This window comes from Lissotriton vulgaris, chromosome 2_2 (genome assembly GCF_964263255.1).
Source record: "Lissotriton vulgaris chromosome 2_2, aLisVul1.2, whole genome shotgun sequence".
Lineage (NCBI taxonomy): Eukaryota > Metazoa > Chordata > Amphibia > Caudata > Salamandridae > Lissotriton > Lissotriton vulgaris.
Window position 1 is genome coordinate 244,484,126 of NC_141688.1, and position 23,603 is coordinate 244,507,728.

At 47.2% G+C, this 23,603-nt stretch overlaps 2 protein-coding genes across 4 annotated transcripts in view; one reads left to right on the forward strand and one right to left on the reverse strand.

Moving 5' to 3' along the window:
- LOC147729285 (V(D)J recombination-activating protein 2-like) overlaps positions 1-16,538 on the reverse strand; it is a 62,588-nt gene extending 46,050 nt beyond the window's left edge. The window contains exon 1 of the mRNA XM_086959598.1: positions 16,322-16,538. The gene's annotated coding sequence lies outside the window, so the exon portion shown is untranslated. The remainder of the gene's footprint in view (positions 1-16,321) is intronic.
- LOC147729286 (intraflagellar transport-associated protein-like) overlaps positions 1-23,603 on the forward strand; it is a 262,017-nt gene that overhangs the window by 24,811 nt on the left and 213,603 nt on the right. The gene's annotated exons all lie outside the window — the stretch shown is intronic.

The window sequence follows — 23,603 nt, forward strand, 5'->3', positions numbered from 1 at the left end:
ATCCCTTTGTCTATGCCGGGGGTTTCCCAACATCCTGGGTCTGTGGTGGGTGGAGCTAGGCAGTAGCACCTGGCCTATTCCTTGAGCCGGGCTGAGTCCTCAGACGCCCCGCAGGAGGTGGAGCCAGCATTGATACTGGCGGGAGCAGAGCTATCGCCATCCCGGCAGGAGGTGGGGCTAGGATCGTCCATGGCAGGCACAGAGCCATCAGTCGCTTGGCAGGAGGTGGAGCCAGCATTGTATCAGGCAAGGCAGGCTATCAACAACTACTCTCCCCCTACTCTCAACGTAAATGTCCCACTCATCCCACACTGACTCATCCAGACCTCTTGGAGCCACCCAGCTCCTGTCACACACACGTAAGACCAGCAGAGACCAGATATGGTTAGACAAGAAAATAGACACTTTCTAAAAGTACTATTTTCGAACCCGGAGTCCAAAAACCATCCACACCAACGGATGCGTAATTAAACCCCGAGTTCAGGGCTACCAAACACGACATTGCACCGTGCTCTCCGAGCCAGCGAGGATCATAGTACTAATAATCCCGGCGGCCCATTCTAATCAATGGAGAGCAGGCTACCTCGCAATAGTGAAGGACCAAGATGGCGGTAATTCACTATCAGGACATGCCAACTTGGTCAGGCGTGTCCTACCTCAGACTTACCATGCACCCTGCCCGAAGGCCTACCATAGGGGCGACTAACATGAAGCCAAGGGAAGGTTTGGAGGGCTGGCAAGTAGGTATACCTGCGCAGCCGGCGTGACAGTACAAGACTGCACGGGGGTCTCGCAATGACGGACCCGGCATTTGTATTTACAAGCCCCGGCACTCCTGGTGCACTAGACTAGGGACTGACAGTAAACCAAACAAGCCAAACATGGATACAATAGATACATCAATTTAACATAGGGAGCACTTGCGCTATGGCACTGATCAGCAGTGACACGGCGCCCAAAGCATATACCAGCAAAACATCGTAAAACAGTAGAGGCAAACAGAAAAAAATGGAGGAGAGACTCAAGCCAATGATGTCAGGTCTAACACGTGTCCCCTCCAGCTGAAATGTGGGGAGAACTACCCTTAACCTAGGGAGTCCTCATCACTAAGGCGGAAGAATCTGGACAGACCATCAGCATTGGCGTGATCTGTACCAGGGCGGTGTTCCACCGTGAAGTCCATCCCCTGTAGAGCAATGGACCACCTCAACAGTTTTGGATTCTCACCCCTCATTTGCATCAACCATCTGAGGGGCCTGTGGTCGGTCTGAACCCGGAAGTGAGTCCCAAACAGGTAGGGTCTTAGCTTCTTCAGCGCCCAGACCACAGCAAAGGCTTCTCTCTCTATCGCACTCCACCTCGTTTCCCTGGGAAGTAACCTCCTACTGATGAAGGCTACAGGCAAGTCTCGGCCCTCTTCATTCACCTGAGCTAGAACAGCCCCCACGCCATGCTCTGAAGCGTCCGTCTGAACAATGAATTCTTTCGAAAAGTCGGGTGCCTAGAGTATAGGTGCTGTGCACATTGCAGCTTTCAGGGTGTCAAAGGCCGTTTGACAGGCATCAGTCCAGATCACGTTTCGTGGCTGCTTCCTGGAAGTCAGCGAAGTCAAGGGGTGCACAATGTTGCCGTAATCCTTGACAAACCTCCTGTAATAACCCGTGAGTCCTAAGAAGGCTCTCACCTGCGTTTGGGTTTTGGGCGGTGCCCAAGCCAGGATGGTATCAATCTTGGGTTGCAGGGGGGGCCACCTTACCGCTCCCTACTTGGTGCCCCAAGTACACCACAGAACCCTGCCCAATCTGGCACTTACTGGCTTTGATTGTGAGGCCTGCTCCGCGCAGGGCCAACAACACTTCCTGGAGGTGGCGCAAGTGTTCCTCCCAGCTGGCGCTGAACACTGCGATGTCGTCCAGGTAGGCGGCACTGAATTCCTCCAGCCCAGCCAAGACCCGGTTGACCAACCTCTGGAAGGTGGCAGGGGCATTCTTCATCCCAAAGGGCATCACCCGGAACTGGTATAGCCCATCTGGTGTGGAGAATGCTGACCTCTCCTTTGCCCCATCAGTCAAGGCGATCTGCCAGTACCCAGACGTTAAATCGAACGTACTAAGGTACCGGGCAGCCCCCAACCGATCGATGAGCTCATCAGCTCTGGGAATGGGGTGCACGTCAGTCTTCGTGACCGAATTGAGCCCTCGGTAGTCCACGCAGAACCGGAGTTCGGGTGAAGCACCAGGCGCTGCAGCCTTCGGGACCAGGACCACTGGCTGGCCCAAGGACTGCTAGAGGACTCAATCACCCCTAACGCGAACATTTTGGAGACCTCCTCCTTAATGTACGCTCGGACCTTGTCAGTCACCCTGTAAGCCTTGTGCTTCACAGGAGGGCTGTCTCCGGTGTCAACGTCATGGACACACCAATGCGTGACACCCGGAACCAAGGAAAACAGATCCGGGAATTGCCCCAACAGTTGGTGACAATCCTGTCTCTGCTCAAGGGTCAGTGTGTCAGAGAGGACCACACCATCCACTGACCCGTCTTGCTCTTTAGCATACAGGAGGTCAGGAAGAGGCTCACTCTCCTCCTCCGTTCCATCATCTGTAGCTAGGAGCATGCCCACTTCGGACCTTTCTAAGTGGGGCTTCAAACGGTTGACATGCAGGACCCGCAAGGGATTCCTGGGAGATTTCAAGTCCACCAGGTAGGTGACATCGCTCTTTTTCTCCACAACCTTAAACGGTCCAGTCCACCTGTCCTTGAGCGCACAAGGTTCCACAGGGGACATGACCCACACTTCCTGACCAGGCTGAAGCTCTACCAGAGTGGCATTCCGGTCGTACCAACGCTTCATCTCCTCCTGGCTGGCCTCCAGATTTGCCTGAGCAAGTTCTCTGAAGCGCCGAGTCTGGTTCCGAAAGGCCAGCATGTAGCTGTATACATCCTGGGGAGGTTTTCTGGGAGATTGCTCCCAGCCTTCTTTGACCAGACTCAAAGGCCCTCTTACCGGGTGACCGTATAAGAGCTCAAAGGGGCTGAACCCTAGAGCCTTCTGCGGCACCTCACGGTAAGCAAACAACAGGCATGGCAAGAGGACGTCCCATTTCCGCCTCATTGGTTCTTCAAGACCCATAATCATGCCTTTCAGGGTCCGGTTGAATCTCTCAACCAGCCCATTTCCTTGAGGGTGGTAAGGAGTGGTGAACTTGTAGGTTACCCCACACTCCTTCCACAGAGACTTCATATAGTTCGAAATGAAGTTGGTGCCTCGGTCGGACACCACCTCTCTGGGGAACCCCATCCGGGAGAAAACACCCATCAGTGCCCGTCCCACCACGGGGCTGTCACTGTTCTGAGAGGGATGGCTTCCGGGTACCTCGTGGCATGGTCCACCAAGACCAGGATGAACCTGTTGCCCAGGGCTGTCTTGGGGTCCAGGGGCCCAACAATGTCAATACCCACCCGGTCAAAGGGGGTGCTGACCACTGGAAAAGGTTGGAGGGGAGCCTTCTGCTTCCTTCCGCTTTTCCCACTTGCCTGGCAAGTGCGACAAGTCTTGCAATGGATGTCTACATCCCTACGCATCTGAGGCCAATAGAAATGGGTGACAAGCCTGTCATAGGTCTTGTCCTGCCCCAGATGTCCAGCTAACGGTACGTCATGAGCCAAACCCAGTAGGAAGGCTCTGAAGCGCTGGGGTACCACCAGCACACGGGCTGACCCAGGTTCAGCAGCCTTAGGCTCGCTATACAGGAGGTCGTTCTCCCAGTACACAAAATGTGATCCTGACTGATCACCTGAGGCCTGGCGCCTCATGCCCACAAGAGAAGGGCACACTTTCTGTTCTGCACAGAATTCCTCCCTGGAGGGACCACCATCCTGCTGCCAGTGGGTCAGCTCGGGCAGATCTCCCAGTTCGGCAATTTGTTCCCCTGTGGGCTCCAGGGCATCCCCCTCAGGGTCTACCTCCTCCTGGACCACGGAAACAACGGGGGCCGGTTTCCCGCGCCTCCTGCCTCTTCTCTTCACAGCTGGGTCCTGGGCCGTACTTTCAGGCTCCGGGACCCCATCAACACCCTTACTCGCTGTCATCGATCGAGTGGTTGCACACACCCACTCTGGCACACCCAACATTTTCAAGTGCGACGCTCGCTCCACCTTAGCCCAAGGGGAGTCTTCCAAATCATTGCCCAGGAGACAATCGACAGGCATGGCGGGCCTCACAGCAACCTGAAGAGTACCTGAAACTCCCCCCCATTCAAAGGAAACCTGAGCCACCTCACACTCTTTCTGGGAGTTGTCGGCAGCTATCACGGGGTAGAATGCGTGGGGAGCCACCTGCTCTCTGGACACCAAGTGACACTTGACAGCTGTCACACTCGCTCCGGTGTCTCTGAGAGCTTCCACTCTATGGCCATTAATGGTCACCCACTGCCTATATTTACTAGTGTTACTAGGCAGAGGGGGGGAGGGACCATTTGCATGTCTCCTAGCGAGACCAGGGACATTTCTGCGGGACCCCTCCCACCATGGACAACCATCTCCTCCCCTCCCAAGGCTACACTTGCCAACTGACGAGGGGGTGCACGCGGCGGTGCATTCGAATCCTTTTTGGGACACTGGGGGTCATAAAACCGGTGTCCCACCTGCCCACAACCGTAGCAGGTTAGGGGGCCCCTATGAACAGGTTTACCCGTCGGGGCCCCTGGCTTCTTCTCAGGGGGAGGCTGGGAACCTTTCCCTTGGTTCCCTTGGGGATTACTTTGGGGCCCTTTCTGAGACTCCTTCTGTTTACCCTTGTCCCCCCCACTCTTCTGCTGGGGACCCTGCCCACCTTTGGCTGAGTCTCCCACTGGACCCTTGTGGACCCTGGTACTGACCCAGCGGTCTGCCTCCTCAGCAAGTTTTCTAGGGTTAGATATCTTGCTATCAATCAGGTGCTGGCGCAGCTCTGGAAAACAGTTATTAGACAAGTGCTCCCAAGCGAACAAATCATAAAGAGCTTCATAACTTTCCACTTTGCTGCCCTTTACCCAACCATCCATGGCTCTGCAAAAATAAGACACATATTCAACCCACGTCGTACCAGGCAACTTCTTACATTCTCTAAAAGCTTGTCTGTACTGCTCGGGGGTTAAACCATATCGCAACATTAAAGCATCTTTCATATGAGCATACGACATCCTATCCACAACAGGCATGTCTAACAGGGTATCTCTTCCCTCATTCACAAAGCGACCCCACAACCCCGCTCCCCAATTCTTCTCAGGGACCTGGTGGGCCAACAATGCTAACTCATATGCTTTAAACCATTGACCAATATCTTCATTCTTATTGTAATCTTTGATCACATCTTTCGGGAAGTAAAACTTACTTTCTGCAGGCTCGGATGGAATGCTGCCACCAGAGGGATTCAACTCTAACTTTTTAGCTTGGATATCCAGTTCCCTCAACCTGGCTTCACGCTCCAAAGCTAACTTCTCTCGTTCAAACTCCAACTTTTTGATCTCTAAATCAGCTTCCCTTCTACCTCTTGCATTTTCTAACTCCAACTGCCCATTTATTTTTAGCCTTGCCATCTCCATGTTGTAAGCTCGCTCTTTCGCCCTTTCTTCTCTTTCTTCAGGGGAAAGACCTTTGGAGGAAACACTGCTTCCGGGAGAGGGCACAGGTCTATTCACTGGCACCTCCTCATCCCCTTCCTCTGTGGGTACCACCACCACATCAGAGGGATTTCTGGACTCCCACCAGGCCTGCAATGCTTTATAAAAATCATCTTTTCTCGAGAGGCCGGTGGTAGGAACTTCAAACTGGTTGCAAAAGTGTTTCAGCTCATCTTTCTTGTATTTCTTTAGCTTACTCCTCTCGAACTCTTCTACAACAACGATAGCAGGGGCAGTGACTCCGTTGTCACTCATGGTTAAAACTGGCAGTGTTCAGAAAATCAAGTTTCAGAAAAGCGGAGAGCAAAAATAGGATCCTTCCGAATCGGATTGTGACTGCGTTATGGTCTGCTTTCACTACGTAGCGCACACTAATCACTGTACATGGGTCATAAATGCAAGGTCCAAATCCTCACCGCTGACCCACCAATGTTAGAACCGGCTGTCTCTAGTTGGCAGAGGTATGCACTTCTGACAAATAGGGACACTCCTTTTCTAGTCAGGGCAAGGGGATCACACCCTTCGATAACCCCTGCTCACCCCCTTGGTAGCTTGGCAGAGCAGAACAGGCTTATCTCAGAGGCTGTGCGTTAAGCAATTATGACCACATACAGTAATACAGTGAATACACTACAAATGGACACGACACAGTAGTATTATAAAAATAAGTATTTTTATATAAGGCTTAGCACAAGACCAAATAACGACAAAACTGTACACAATCAGAATAAATACGTTGGGAAGGAAAAAGGATAGTTCAAAGGCAGTTTCTTCTTTAGCACAAAAGTCTTTTAGTATCAAGCAAATCTTCTTCTTGGAAACACAGTTCTTAGCAACAGGATAACTCACACGGGAGCTACACGACGTCGAGGCAAAGTTAATCCACAGGTTCGGCGGCGACCGCGAGGAGCGCTACGTCGGGCCTGGAGTCACACGGACCCCCAACAACACAGTACCTTAGGAAAATGAAGCACCCGATGATCAGCGGCGTCGAGCAATCCGGCGTCGCGTCTTCGGTGTCGGTCAGGCCTCAGCAGGCGTCGTCGATGATGCAGTTGCACAGAGTGAGCAGCGCTCACGGCGTCGAAGGGGCACACAGGTGATGCGATCAGCAGCGGTGCAGACACGAGGTCCTCTGGAGCTAGAGCCGTACTCCCACTCACTGGCGTTGCTGCTGGCGTCGGTCGGGCCCACCGTCCGGTCGTCGTGATTTCTGGTTCCTTCAGAGGTGCTGGATTCACACTTCCAGCAAATAGCACTTTTAGCAGGTGAAGTCTTTTAGCCCTGTGACTTCAGCAGGAGACTGGCACTCTTCCAGTCCTTGGAGATTTTCTTAGCAAGCTTGAGAGTACACACACAGTTCCTCTCTCCTGGTTCCTTGGCAAAAATAAAGAAGCACTGCAGGATTCCCCCAACAACAGCACACTGGCAGAAGGGGTAGGCAGTCCTTTAGATCAGCAGGCCTCTTGTCCTTGGTTACAGGGTTCCTTGTCAGAAGTGATCTGATTTCCTAGTTCAGGGGTCCTTCTCTTATACCCCTTTTCGTCTTTGATCCCTTTGTCTATGCCGGGGGTTTCCCAACATCCTGGGTCTGTGGTGGGTGGAGCTAGGCAGTAGCACCTGGCCTATTCCTTGAGCCGGGCTGAGTCCTCAGACGCCCCGCAGGAGGTGGAGCCAGCATTGATACTGGCGGGAGCAGAGCTATCGCCATCCCGGCAGGAGGTGGGGCTAGGATCGTCCATGGCAGGCACAGAGCCATCAGTCGCTTGGCAGGAGGTGGAGCCAGCATTGTATCAGGCAAGGCAGGCTATCAACAACTACTCTCCCCCTACTCTCAACGTAAATGTCCCACTCATCCCACACTGACTCATCCAGACCTCTTGGAGCCACCCAGCTCCTGTCACACACACGTAAGACCAGCAGAGACCAGATATGGTTAGACAAGAAAATAGACACTTTCTAAAAGTACTATTTTCGAACCCGGAGTCCAAAAACCATCCACACCAACGGATGCGTAATTAAACCCCGAGTTCAGGGCTACCAAACTCGACATTGCACCATGCTCTCCGAGCCAGCGAGGATCATAGTACTAATAATCCCGGCGGCCCATTCTAATCAATGGAGAGCAGGCTACCTCGCAATAGTGAAGGACCAAGATGGCGGTAATTCACTATCAGGACATGCCAACTTGGTCAGGCGTGTCCTACCTCAGACTTACCATGCACCCTGCCCGAAGGCCTACCATAGGGGTGACTAACATGAAGCCAAGGGAAGGTTTGGAGGGCTGGCAAGTAGGTATACCTGCGCAGCCGGCGTGACAGTACAAGACTGCACGGGGGTCTCGCAATGACCGACCCGTAGACATTCTTTTACGAGGCCGCTCCTGTGGGTGGCACAACACGTGCTGCAAGCCCACGAGCGGCATTTGTATTTACAAGCCCCGGCACTCCTGGTGCACTAGACTAGGGACTGACAGTAAACCAAACAAGCCAAACATGGATACAATAGATACATCAATTTAACATAGGGAGCACTTGCGCTATGGCACTGATCAGCAGTGACACGGCGCCCAAAGCATATACCAGCAAAACATCGTAAAACAGTAGAGGCAAACAGAAAAAAATGGAGGAGAGACTCAAGCCAATGATGTCAGGTCTAACACTTAGTCTAATATGTTTGCTCCATCCCTAAACTTCGATCATCTCTGGGCCCTGGCATGCCAGTCTCCTAATTTTATGTGTGACCCTGTATATGTGGTAGATCAGAGTTGAGGGACCCATCGACACCACCTTAGCAGTGCTTCACGCACTCGTTTACAGGCGCGCGGATTCTTGGAGGGCTTCGGCTCTGCCTGTTTTCATTTTTCGCATTAATAACAGGATTTGTGTAATTATCTCCTTAAGGGGCTGTGACTGCTCCAGAAGATGCGTTATTAATAGTGATGTCATTATTAAAGTCTGGTGCATGCCTCGGATGCTGCATTATTAGGATTAATATTCACATTATGATCACCAGAGCCTGCCCTTTTTTAATGCTTTGTATCTGTTGTTATTAATAAAATACAGGTGATAGACCTCCATATGCCAGGAGTGAGACATGAATTGCATCCTTATTGATGCCCTGCGGGGGCGCGCCTGAAGAGGCGATGATTAGAATGAATGTGGTCGTCGTCATTAACACATGAGACGCGCTCAAGGTGAAGCAGCATTATTGAGATTAGTGTCGCTGTCGCCTGTGATGGTCCTGAGGGGCCATTTATTAATGATCCCAATACTGAAAGGAGAGACTGGGAGCTGCTAATGGAGCGATATTTTAATATTCACATTATAATCGTCACTGGAAGCTGGAAAGTAAGCCTATCGAATATTATTGGCTATACCTCTGATTTCAAAGAAACTATCAACACCTTGTTTAGGGGCCTCTGGCTGATCAGACCATTCCCTATGTACTAGTACGGTTTAGTTACCCTTCCTCCACTTAGCTCCTTGCCCCGGTCAGTGCAGGATAGTGCATTCACCTCTGCAGAGATGGATTTACTTTTGAAATGCCCCTAACTTGGCACATCTTTAGCTGAGCTCGGTGACTATAGACAGTAGAGGCGCCCGGGCTCTTGCTGGGAAAATACAGCTGCCCTGTGCAGATTATGGCAGCATATGTTTGTCCATTGGCCGGGCATTGGCATGAGTGCCATAGCTTCTCCTAGTGAGGGGCTGGTGGGTGGCCTATACATTAGCTTAGGACAAGGCCTTTGAGGCCTGATGGCTCTTGGGCCAGTGTATCCCGGGGCATCTGAGTGTGGAAAGCTGAATTCAAGTCAGTGTGTTTCCCTTCCTGTAAAGCATCGCTACCTTTATAAGCTGCCACTTTCAGTGACCCTTCTACCCCTTCTGCCTCGTTGTAGACCATAGTTTTGGGGTTTGTCTTCTGACCGAATGTCAACCCAACTGTACATGTTTCAGATGACGTGTTTGGGTACGAAGTGTCCCCTCCCTCTAATAGCTCTACACTGTGTTTGGTTGTTGATAAAGGTTGTATTCCGGCCTGATCCAATTAGGGAGGCGGGGGGCTTGATGTAGTGTTTACCTTAGATCATAATCTCATTGTCATTCCATTTCTCTGATATAGTCCATACCCAACACCTGTTTTGTTCAAGCCAGCTGTGGCCCCCAACTCTCCCCTACTCCCTGCATGCTACTTATGCTTTGCTGCACTCCTGGCTACTTGTTCTGAAGACTCCTAATCCTCCAGGGCCTCTCGTGCACGGCTACAGCAGCTCCTTTCTTTGCTTACCGTAGAAGGGTTAGCTCAGCCGACTAAAATGAGTGCTGCAGTCTTCATCCTTGACCATTAAGCCTCCTGGTTCCTAAGGGGCTGTGGCCATTATCCAGATGTGTACCACATTCGATGGTGCTTATATCTCCTACTAAGAATGAAGACGTGAAAGAATCAATCTATCCAAATCCTACTCGTGTACATAGAATTAAACAGAACTCCTGTTCGGTTGTTTGCAATAGAGCCCAGTCTGCTAGCATACATTGATTTAAGAATTTATGTACACAAAATGTAAGCCACTTCTAGCTACCAACCTTAGGTGCCCAGCATACATGCACTTGGAAAGATTGAATTTGCGGAAATAACCTGTTACCATCCTTGGAGCCATTCAGTATGTCATGTCGAACAGGATGACCATTGACTATATAAATGATTTACATTTAGAATCAATGGATGTAACATCGTCTCAGGTGGATATCCTGAAAATATGGCATGGGTCCGAACCTCTTGCACTAATCCCCAACAAAACTTGGAGGTGTAGATGCACCCCAACTTATGATGTTATTCCTGAAAATCACGACCTACCACCTCGTGAAGATCGTGTCCCGTAGATAAAATGTTCCTACCCTGGAGACACTTACCTAAGAAGCATGCTGCAGTCAGTCAATACCTGCCCTTGCAAGCTCACTAGTAAATAACTGAAGGAGTGGATGGATTTTTTTTAATGTTCATATACACATTGGATTTACTGTTAGTGATGTGTGCCTAGGCTCACCATTAGCAGTCTCCCAGCTGCCTTTGACGTGGCCATCCACAATGTGGATGTAGATTGTACTGCTAGTCATTGCAATAAAACTAGGTCCCAGCCGTGGTCCGTGCAGGTAAAAACGGCGGGCCCTGTAAGGGGGGATTTCGAGGGACGATGCAGAGAGAAAATTAATAATGAATTCTTCCTCGTCATCGTCCCTTTAAATCCACCTAACACGGCTCCACCGCTCCGCCGCTGTTACCTGCATGGACCGCAGCTGCTAGATCCTTCCCACCTGAGCATTCACTATGCTGACTCCCTCAGACGGCCCTTCTTTCAGTGCATAGTGCCTTTCATGGGATAGGGACGCCTGGCCTCAAAAAGCTTAAAATGAAGACCTTGAGTGAAACCAAGTGCTGCTCGTAGGCTTCATCAGCATGTCCCATTGTTTATAACAGAAAACCAGATTCAGTGCAACCTCAACTCCAGCTGACACTGGTCTGACTCATGGATATCGAGCACACTCAAATGACTGATTCAGATTGAGAAATAAATCATATTCAATACATACATAATATTTGAAGTCGGTGGAGATAAATCTGCTCAATGTGTATAGTTGTCTTGGCTAGGAAACCTGTCCTGTGTATTTTTACAGTGTTGGGTTCCCTTTTGCATCAGTGTGTTAAAATGTAAACATAGCTAGGTAATAATGCCACTGATTGTTTCTGACACTTTGCCTTTAGTTTCATAATATGCCTTATAACTTGTCATTCCTTGTCAAATAAGCTAGTCAACTTTATCGCAGAATTCGGTCCTCCACAGATGCATGAATGCAGAGACCCTTACTGTACCTGAGAAGCAAAGTCTCCAGCTAGAAGGCACCGAAAGATACATTGTGACTTCTTTCCGAGAGACAAACCCTTTGATCTTGAAGATATCCCAAGAGATCATATGATTGTTTGTATACAATCTTCCAAGATTCAACCCGTAATCCAGTTTGGAAATGCTATCTCTGAAAGGTTGAATGAACCCGCGTTGGAAACAGATTCCTTGATAGGAAAGGCAAATTTAATTTCGAGACACTGTGGGCATGAAACAAAAGACACCACAACTTGGACACACTAATCCAAGAAGTAAGTGTTGCACGTCTTTTCCATCCTGACGCTAAAGGGTAAACCCACTCCAATATGGAGGTATTGAAAGAGAACTGAGAAGCTAAAAATACAATATGGTGACACTATGTTCAAGAAGCAAATCATATCCCAACTTTAAGACACTACCCTGAGAGGAACATTAACAGTAACTGAATACCTGCCATTACAAGTTTCATAGTGAACATATAGTCATTTATTAAACGGTCATGCTTTCAAACTATTATTGCACTTATTGACCTTACACTTCTGGTGATGACATCTACACACGCTGTTCTCGGCCGGTTAGCAGTCTTTGGCATGGCCTGAGGTAGAACTGGACGTACACCTGGCTTCTCTGAGGACACCGCAGTTACACCGAGGAAAGCCCAGGGCTCGCCTCTAACTTTTTCCTCAAATTCACTTTTTAAATAGTCTGCCTTTTGAAGGTAATGAATGAATCTGGTCACATCTTCTGTACATCTGCTGATGAAATGCAGCTCAATCTGTATTTCAGAAGGCCCCAAGGAGACATCTCATTAGTGACCCTGTGAGTGAACCATTGTTTGAAAACTATATGGGCACAAACAGCTTTATATTCAATGATTGAGTTGGCCCACTCTGGAGGGGCACCACCAAACATTTTGCCTTCTCCCCTCCTGTTTTCTGAATTTCGGTTTTGTTGGGATTATATCTTGGTGCACTTTACCACACTAAGTCCAAGACTTTCTCCCTGAAATAGGGTAAAATTGGCTTGCAACGAACTGGCACGTTTTAAGTCCCTAGTAAAGTTGTCCTACAATTACCCCAGAACCTACATTTAATGGTACTAGTCCGCTTGAAGCATTTACTGCATCACTCACTTAAGTAGCCCTTTAAAATATGTCTCAGGCCTGCCATTACAGCATATGTGCTGTTTTAAACTGCCATTTTGACCTTGCAAAGTAAACAGTTTGCCAGACAAAAACCTCCCCTTTTAATACATAAAAGTTACCCATATGGTCGGTGCATTGCAGTTAAAAGTGAGGACATGCATTTTTTCAAGTTTCACATGTCCTTGTATGAAATTCATTTTTCACTACTGTGAGCACTCTTCTACCATAGAATAACACCGGGCTGCATTATTATGTTTAATAAGTGCTAACTTTTGATTAGGAATATGTCGAAATGTCATGTTTGATCTCAAAAGAGTAGTAATTTAAAATTCTGCCTGCAGCCTGCGTCCTATGTCACATAACTAGGTGTAGGTAGCCGTTATGTATTCCTTCCATACAGCATCACAGTAGAGGTGCTGGCAGGATGGGCCATCTGTGGCAGGGTGTGGGGACGGAGCAGTCTCCTACCACACTTGGTTCAGGGATGATCCAGGGATGGAGTTAATTAGCTAATCCCAATGTTGTTCCATGGGAGATATTATGGACCTTGCAGTAGTGAAAAATATGGGTTATCCAGTACCAGAGCATGTAAAACTTAAAAGTTCATGTCTTGTTTTTTTTAAAGACAGTGCACTCTGTTCCCAGGGCTGTCCAGGGCCTACCGTAGGGGTGACTTCTATGTATTTAAAAGGAAGGTTTGGGCCTGTCAAGAGGTTTATCCTGCTAGGTCGACACGACTTGACATGCTCATCCTTTATGGAAACAGATGAATTCCTCAAGATGTATTGTAGGTGCTCATACTCTGATTATTAGGCACTTCTCTTGTGCTAGTGGTATTCTTCATTGTACTGCGAGGCCCGTATCCACACTAGATTGCCTAGATCATCACAAACCCTGTAAATGAGCTCTTTGTAGATTCGTTGTAGGCAAGGGTGTAACGCAAGACTCTGCTTCGTGGGGGGCAACTCCCTTAGGAAACCCACTAACTCTTCAGGGAACCCCCATTAAGCCCCAGGCCAATGAATATCTGCCAGATATGGGGGATTAAGGGACCCTCTTCCCTCTCCAAGGGGAGCTCCATTTATTTGCTTTACGCTACTGACTGTAGGTAAATCTACCAGTGTGGATATCCTGATCTCGGCTGTGGTTTTGGCCCTTCTGGACCTATGTTGGACACTCCTAACTCACGCTTTCTTACAATGAAATGCAAGAGAGAAGAGAAGGGTCGAATCGCATGCCAGTCACCTGAGTCTCCTTGAAGCTGGTCAGCAACACAACTGTACTAATCTGTTAGCCTCCTTAATCTATGGAGAGCTAAAAACTGCGGCTGTTGTACATCATAGTCAATAATGCAAGAGTTTTTGTTGTTCAGCTCAGCCTTTCACTGATATCACATGGTTGAAGTCTGAGTCTATAATCAGCAGATCAAACTCATCTATTTAACAGTCGCGCACAGGAGCCACTGAAGCAGCCTTAACTTCAGCATATCTCAGTGCCCTGATTACACACAAGCCGCACAGTGCTCACCCTGTGTGTAAATGCCGAATCTTCTCAAGGTCACTCATGTTATTTGGCAATTCTGTGTATTCACAGTTGCTGTAAAGTGCCTTGAAGTGGCCACCAACTATGGTGTTGTATAATTTGAGAAATAATCCTTGGTGTTTGAGGTTTTGTGACATTTATTTAAGATGTTTAGCTATCCTGGCCTTTAAATTAATGTAGATGATAATTAATTAACTTTATGTTAGATATAAGCAAACCAACGTATTTATAATTGACCTTGCGCCACAGGCTGTTTTCAATATATATATAAATCGATGTTTAAAACATTCGTGAAAGCTGTTGATATAATTTTCCTTTGTTTGACCAACGTTTTACCGAATTATTAAATCATTATTTTTTAGGTATTTAATCAGGTTTAATAAAGACTGCCAATTATACGTATATGTAATAATAAAAAGGAATACTATATATATATGTAATTTGTATGACGACGTGGTCTCGCCTGGTAAATTTGGTAAAATATGATCATGTGAATCGGTTGTATATTATTATTTACGAGGGGCAAGGATGTCGGGTGTGGGGTTTGTATTAAGGTAGAAGTGGCTAATAATTTTAAAAATTACTGGCCTCTGCCCAGGTCATTGTAAACAGTCTATAATTCCCGACCACTCATAATAACCTTTAAAGGCAATACGCAGCTGTTACTATTACATATTGAACACACACACCACATACCATGGTCTACGTTATCCTCCTGTTTCACACTCATTAAATTTAGGGCGATAAAAATATTTTAGTAGTCTCTTGGGCTAAACATTTTCATCATTCCATAATAAGAGCGGTTTAATTAACCCCCTCTGGTTTCTTTATTTTAATAGAGTTTTACTCTTCTTACCAAGAACTGTTTTGCCTCTGACAACATCCAGCTACAATTCTAGTTATGGTTTGTATTAGATTCAGTTTCTGCTGCCGGATCTTGCGTTTAACTGTGAGGTCACATATTTAAATTCTTTCATGGCTTACATTGCCGCTCATCCTTCCGAGGTCGATACAGTTTGGGCAACAATGTACAGAACTGGCTGGCATGGGAGGCAAATGTTATATTAGGTGCATTTTTGTCATCGGTCGAGCTGCTGTCGTTAGAGGTTGCAGATGTTAATGATTTCTGTTATTCGTTTCAATTGTGTTTCTTTTCACCAGTGGAATTTGCTCGGTCTGTCTTCCTGCGGAACTTGTATCAAGCAGTGTCCTGATACCCAAACGCAACAGCTAGAACTAGTACCAACCATATGTAACTGGTCAGGTGGAACTGCCAACACGGAACCGAACAGCAAGAAAATGTAACATTGCATTTTCTCCTTTAATTCAATAGAGATACGGTCATTTGTTTCCAGAGAGTATATTTCCTATGTGGTTTGTTTTAGGCATGTGCGAAATTCGGATTACTTCCTTTATGGACTTTATATAAAGTTCCCTTAAAAATACACGATATTAAGCGAACATGTGGAAAATGCCATTCCGGCATTTGGCGCTATTTTTTAGTATGAAAACCATCCTCGCGTGCATTTTGGACTCGAGGGTGCATTTGACAGTAAACATGTGCAACGTTACACGAACAAAAGCTGCTCTCGTCCGGGTCACACACATTGTTCCCGTTATCCTGCAATAGGATTTGTACCCGGACAGCATTTTCATTTCGTGGCATGATCTAGGGCATTTCGTGTGAGGATTTTACCGCAAAATCACGAAAATTGTACAAGATTATGGCAGTGTATCAATTTTTTTGAGAACGCGCCCATTTTTTTGCACTAAAACTAAACCGGAAAAGTTTGACCCAAATTAGAAAAAGAAAAGTATTCGATTTTTTTGTATTTTTATTTTATTTTGTGACAAAACAAACGAAATAAAAAATAGATTAATTGCTTATAAAAACAACTAGTTAAAACAATTATTTCTCTGCAAATCATAATGCTGAGTATCAAAACCTTCTACGGTTTGCACTGTGGCGTACTGGAGGAGTTTTGGTTACGTTAAAAAGTGAGGCAGCAGAGAGTCGTGACCCCCTCTTCGGCACCCAGCCCCCTGGGGTTCTCTCGCGTTTCTGAAGCCCACCTCGGAGGAAGGACCTACCTGGGTGGCAGGAGGTGTGCGGAGTGCTGGTTGCAGGAGTCTGGTGTGAATGGCAGTGCTGATGCCAGAGCCTGCCTCTCGGTCGCTGCCTGCACGCCGTGTTGTTGTTGCCCGCTGGTGCTGTGTGTGCCCAGAAGAGGCAGTGAGTGTGGGTGCGCGCACAGGTGTCCCCCTGAGCCCTGCTCTCGTGTGGGTAACCGTCTGTGACCGTTGAACTGGCAGCTTCAGCTGCTGCTCTGACTGACAGACAGACGCCTGCCTTTCTGTTTTTTTAAAAATACATACAAACTTGCATTTAACCCCTTGAAGTGGGGACTGGCGGAGGCGGCAGTGACTGCACGTGTGTAGATTGGTTTCTGCTTTATGTACATTCTATCAGGGGAGGTACGTATGCCCCTCACCCAGCGACAACCAAGCAGTGGCCTGGCCCTAACGTGGAAGCATAGAAACTAAAATAAATAGCGTATTTAATTTTTGAAGTGTATTCGTGTATCTCTTGTTCTTATCACTCACCCTTGTACCTTTCTGCTGCAAATTTCTGGTCTTCAGCGCCAGGATGATCAGTCCGAGTGGCTGCTTGCGCTGTACAAACTAGCCATTCATTCATTTCTCAGTTTTGGAATAATACTGCAAAAAGGTTGACCATCGGGAAGACTTTTCACCTATTCCTGGGGCAGTACCTTTGGTGGGTGCGGACATTCATCGGCTCACACCTCTCGACTCATCTGTTGCTGACGTATGTTGACAGCCACTGGCATCTCTCCATCTGCTCACTCAACAGCTTATGCTTCTTCTTCCCAGAGAAGCTAAAGATCTGAGCTCCCGCTGGTACAGTTATTCGCCATTTGTATTTCTTCCCTAGTTCATGAACATTGCTTGACTGTACTCATTCACCATTCCGGCTGTCTCCCAGCTGAAATAAAGCTAACGGAAGAGTTATTCACCCTTTTCACTGAGTGAGCATTGTTTGCCTGATTCTGTTATCCCCCATTTCAGCTGGCTCTCGTCTGAAAGGGAGCAGGTCTGTGCTGTTATTCCCCATTCTCATACCTCTCAATATCCCAACCTGACCGGCACTTAAGTCATCCCCACCTTACCTGGACAGGAAACCGTAGCCTGGAATGCCTGATGTTTCACAGGTAGGAGACTGGTTGTAAGGGAAACAGGGAGGGAATTAAGCAACCTGCCTGTGGAATTTGTGGCTCTGAATGCCCCAGATAGCTAGACCTATAGAACTGTGGCGTTTACTTTTGGGATATCTCATCTGTGATTTTTGTAGCTTCACACCCGTCAGTTTGTAAGACCTTTGAGGACTTATAACCGGCAATGTCAGTTCTTGCGATGCTATTGGGTCGAGGGGCATGGAGTCTAGCTGCCGTGACCAGGGCTGGCACTAGACATGGGCAGCGTGGGCAGCTGACCAGGGCCTCGCACTCAGCCCACCAGCATGGGGCCACGGACAGGTGATGTGTCCTGTCGGTTACCTGGCGATCCATTTCAAAGAAAGGTGTCACCTTTCCTTGAAATGAAGAGCCCCCCTCCCATGGCCTCTCAGGGATGGTATCTGCATAAATAAGGGAGGGAGACGCTCCCTTCAATTGCAAGGAGACCCATTCACAGACACTGGGGAGCCGATTGTCCATCATTTTGGCACCCCCATAGTTTTACCTTTTAGCCCACAAGCAATTCTCACACCTATCGGACTGAAGGTGTGAGAAATGCTTGTGGGCTCAAAGTTAAAACTGTGGGGGGCGACAAAATGCTGGACAATAGGCCTCCCACAGTGTCTGTGAATGGTTTCCTTGCAAGGGGCCACTTATCGACATTTGAGGTGCCTCGCACATTCCCTTTTAGCCCAGGGCCTCGCAAATCCTAGAACCGGCCCTGGCTGTGACAGGTTGTGGGGTATGCCACTAGACTCCCTAGGACTCAAGTTTTGTACCACTTCGTTGGACCACCAAGTATCTCTCTTGAAATAGTACACTTGCATGTTACAAAGATGATGTGAGTCTGGTGGACTGTGGCCAACCTACAAGAGAGAAGATGAGCAAGAGATGGCAGAGGAGAAAACTACTATCATTCCTCTCTCTGCCTTTCATTCCCAAAGGGTATTTGTACAACCCAAGTGCTCAAATATATAATTTATGATATTCAATAGGGATTGATTCATTCATCATATTACACCAGTATTGTGCAATGTTTGGGATGTCGGTCTACGTACGTGAACACCAACAAGCGTGTCAGTTTGTGGGTATTCCTACACGTCAGCTATTTGCAGGCCGGATCCCCCTATGGATGTACACGATCAGAGATCATGCGAAGAGCACAAAAAGTAAATTCTGAGCGGGATTGCGATGAGAGCACCCTGAAAGCTGTTGTGGGTCAAATGGAGGGGGTTGCTCCATGGAGGAGAAGGATGGAAAGTGCAAATTCACTTTTGTATTACATGTATGCATTTATAAACGTTTCCATATTTTAATTTTAATTTAAAATTTAATAACGATTTCTAAAGCGCCTGGTGACCCAAGGGCATCCCCGCGCTATAAGATTTGTGATCCTGTTGAGGGGGAGGAGAGGGAGGGGAGACAGTCAAGGGGACTTCATTTAGGAAACAGATGAGTCTTTAATTTCTTGCGGAATGCTAGGTAGTTAGGTTCAAGTCTGAGGGAGCGGGGAAGAGCGTTCCATCCCGTAGCTGCTTGAACGGAGAATTGTCATCCTCCTGTGCGGGTTCTTTCGAATCTAGGAATGCTAGCTAGGTTCTCATTCTGGGATCGTAGGGATCTGGTTGCTGTGTAGGGGGTGATCATTTTGCTGAGGATCGCCGGGCCAGATCCGTTGATCAGCTTATGTGTCGTACACATCGCTTTGAATTGCACCCTTTGGCGCACAGGGAGCCAGTGCAGAGCTTTGAGGGCCGGCTTGGCGGACATTCTGGAGGGGATGTTAGTGAGCAGGCGTGCCGCCGCATTTTGTGTCCGCTGGAGTTTCGTTAGGGTGGCCTCAGGGGCTCCCAGATAAACCAGATTGCTGTAGTCCAGGCGGGACAGTACTAGTCCCTGAATGAGTAGTTTCCTAGAAGTAGGTGGCAGTAAGGGCAGGATCTTGCGGGTCGTGCGCATGAGCCCGAAGCAGGTGCCCGAGGTTTTGGTTGCTTGTGTTTTCATAGTAAGCTCTGGTTCGAGCCACACACCGAGTGTCTTAATTTCACGTTTCGGGGGGGGGGATTTCCCCGAACACATCGGGCCAGAGTGCTGGAGGGATGGTCGTCCATTGTTTTCCTAGGAGCATCACCTCCGTCTTTGTCCCATTTAGTTTTAATGATGAGTTATTCATCCAGTTGTGAATTCCTGTAAGGCAGTTGGTCAGGTTTTCTGGATGGTCGATCAACTGGGACAGGGAGACGACCAACTGAGTATCGTCAGCATAGCTTACCATTTTTATGTTAAATGGTGTTACCACGTCCTCAAGAGGGGCCATGTAGACATTAAAAAGCGTCGGACTCAGGGAGGAGCCCTGAGGGACGCCGCTTGTGAGTGGGAGAGTGAATGAGTGATGATTGTCGTCCCACACTTGGAAAGTGCGCCCTGTAAGGAAGGATTCAATCCAGTTGATTGCTGTCCCGGTAAGTCCTGCATCCGCCAGTCTATGCAGAAGGACACGGTGGTTGACTGTGTCGAAGGCTGCGCTTAGATCCAGGAGGATCACTGCCACTGATCCTCCTGAATCCAGTATGCGCCTTGCTTCCTCAATGACTGCAAGAAGTGCGGTGTCTGTTGCATGGCCTGGGCGGAATCCAGTTTGGGATTGTCTAAGCAAGTTGTTGGCTTCAAGGAACTGTGACAATTGTGTGTTTACCAATTTCTCAGTTACTTTGCTGATACCAGGAAGTAGAGATATTGGTCTGTAGTTAGACAAGTCTGCTGGGTCTAGCTGAGGTTTTTTTTGAAGTGCTTTCACCACCGCACTCTTCCAGCTGTCGGGGACAGATCGGTGGGCACATGAACAAGCAAGAATGATTTCACACAGATTTACTTGGAATCATCCAAAGGATTCTAGACCTAGCCCCGACCAGTTGAACACTATGACTATTTACATTCGCTGTGAATTTTCAAAATGTCTAAAATGTACTGCAAACGTAAATACTCATTGGGTCCTTGAAGAGAAAAGAAATATCTGGAGATGGACTCTGATGTCCATGTCACTTGGTGCTCAAACAGTTCCTAAGGTGTAAGTGAGTTTGCTGAAAAGAGGAGGAAGGAAGCAGCTAGGTCATAGATGACTGCACCGCCAAACTAGTCACAATGGTATCTATTGCCCACCTCAAGTGATCTGCTGCTTGTAGATCACAAACACATAACTAGGCTAAATTTGGTTGGATGAGAGGCAATATATAAAGAACAAACATGTTGGCACATGAAAATATGTGGACACAGACAATTGTAGATGAATGAATTTTGTGATGTCTTTATTCTCTGTTGTGCTTCACGAAGTATGAACAGCCAACGCTTTTCGCCCAAACACGGGCTTCTTCAGGGCTGTAACAGCATAGAACATAAAAACATTTAAAATCTCAAATATGCAACCTAGAAATCACTCTTTCATATACTTTCAAAAAATTGAAGAAAATTAGAAAAAAGGAAAAAAGAAAGAAAAGAGAGTGCACAAAGTAAAAGTAATATGGAGGTGCGGAGAATTGTGGGGGGAAGTGCCAAAAAGTGGTGCTCGTGAAAATATGAGCAGAGCATCGGTGTTATGCTACTGTGCTACCTAGTCAAAGCTTGGTAGGGTTATGACTCGAGTGCTTGGGAGGAAGCTAAGTGTGAAGTTACTTAATACATTTTTTAAGGAAGTGGGTGTAAAATTATTCTAAGGCTAGACAAGCTGCCTTACCAATATAGTACACAACTGAGAGCGTATCCAATCACACGTGTCTCCAAGAAGGATAATTTTCAGATGAAGCCTAAGCATCACAATAAAAGCATAATCTAAGCTAACGCACAGCAGTGATCGATTAGAGTCACCAGCTATTAATACATGACTGGAAAGACAGTGCTCCACATACCTAAAGTGTTTCCTATTAGCTCATGGTAGAGCAGAAAAGGGGACCAGAGAAAGTGTAACAGTTGCTCCAGTGTTGAGTCACACTAGATTAGGCGTTTCCGGCGTGGTAGTTTAGCCAGTAACCAGATATCATTGAAATATATAATCTACAGAAGAAAAAACAGGAGGGTAGGTGTTGTTAAAAACAACTAATAGTCGTAACTCATTATATGTTGTAAACAATGGATATTGAACAAAAGTGACACAGAAAAAACAAAAATTCATAAGCTGCACGTAATAACAATAATGTCCAACATAGAATGCATAGAATGCTGCAAGTCACCTATGGAGTATCAAAAATGATATCAGAGGACCTAGCGGTTGGCGTAATATTGCATTTAGAATAATAACGAGGCAATGATTGGCAGCTAATCATCATTTTCTGCACAGACCCGTTTGGCCAAAGAAAGATTGTATTACTGGAAGGGCAAAAAAAGAAAGTGAGTTTAATGATCTTTGGCCGCTACCAACATCCATTCTTATTAAATTACTTAAATTTCAGCTTAACCTCCATTGATGAAATTAAATTCCAATGGATAAGTATCATGAATATCGTGGGATCTGATACGTTTTTCCTTATTTGAAAATGTATCATTTTTTATTTTCTAAGGATTTTTTTTTTTTACCAAACTCCATACAGGTGCCCCACCCCCCCTCTCCCCCCCCCCCACCACCACACACCACACACACACAAAACACTGAGAATATTCCAGAAGTGGTGGAATTAGAAAGATCAGCTCCCAGTGAACACCTTTTTCTAACTTTCCGTTCTCACTGGACTTTGGCAATACTGTTTCGCTTGACTGTATGATATTTACAAAGGCTTTCTTAAAAACACCAGAATAAATATTAAGCAAAAAACAATAACTCAAAGATGGGCGTGGACCTGTGTTTGCAGACTGTCCTGAAGTATCTGCCTAACTTTAAGACGGGCCCATAAAATGAGTATAACAACATCTACAGAAAGAAACTGTTCAATGTTGAAGCGTTTTGAGGCAGTTAAGAATTCCAAATTCCCTTCTCTAGCAGTGACCACAGAAAAATGCGAAGTTCTCGATCTCCTTTGAGGATAAGGTGAAAAAAACGTAACTCTATAAATACCACTGCCATTGGTCCAGGAGTGCTGCAACATCATACATCAACAAAATGTTACCTGGTCTTCTTTTAGAGCAGTGCCACGCTTTTGCCCAAAACAAACCATCCTCAGGTTTCCTTGAACCCATTCCATCAACGCTAGTTACAGAGTTAAGTACTTCCGTTACACTCTTCTGGACTAACCAAACTAACAACTGCCTGCTCACAAGGCTCAGTCTTGTACTGCCCAAATAATAGCAGAGGTTTGTCCCCAGTCAGAAAACGTAGAGCAGACCCTGTTGATCTTGACAGTTTATTTACAACAAGGGGTGGTGAGTGACAGAGTCTCTGAATTAAGCAGAAAGCTCTCACCCAGTCAAGAGATCAGGGCTAGGTCCAACACCGTTTTTTAGCTCACTGCACCATCCCAGTTTCAGAACCTGGCTGTATGCAAATTAGTCTGTTCCTGTCCCAGTGCATGATGGGAACAGGGCAAACCAAACTACAAAAGCCAATTCTTACACTGGGAAGGACACAAGCTCCCGGGGACCGGTTTCTGGCATTACAGCCGTCTTCGGCCCGGTTTGCTTGAATCCTGATGGTGCAATGAGCAAGGGTCTCACATCTGAGAATACCCTTCCACGCTTAGGGTGGACAAAAATATTTACAACAAGGGGTGGTGAGTGACAGAGTCTCTGAATTAAGCAGAAAGCTCTCACCCAGTCAAGAGATCAGGGCTAGGTCCAACACCGTTTTTTAGCTCACTGCACCATCCCAGTTTCAGAACCTGGCTGTATGCAAATTAGTCTGTTCCTGTCCCAGTGCATGATGGGAACAGGGCAAACCAAACTACAAAAGCCAATTCTTACACTGGGAAGGAAACAAGCTCCCGGGGACCGGTTTCTGGCATTACAGCCGTCTTCGGCCCGGTTTGCTTGAATCCTGATGGTGCAATGAGCAAGGGTCTCACATCTGAGAATACCCTTCCACGCTTAGGGCGGACAAAAATATTTACAACAAGGGGTGGTGAGTGACAGAGTCTCTGAATTAAGCAGAAAGCTCTCACCCAGTCAAGAGATCAGGGCTAGGTCCAACACCGTTTTTT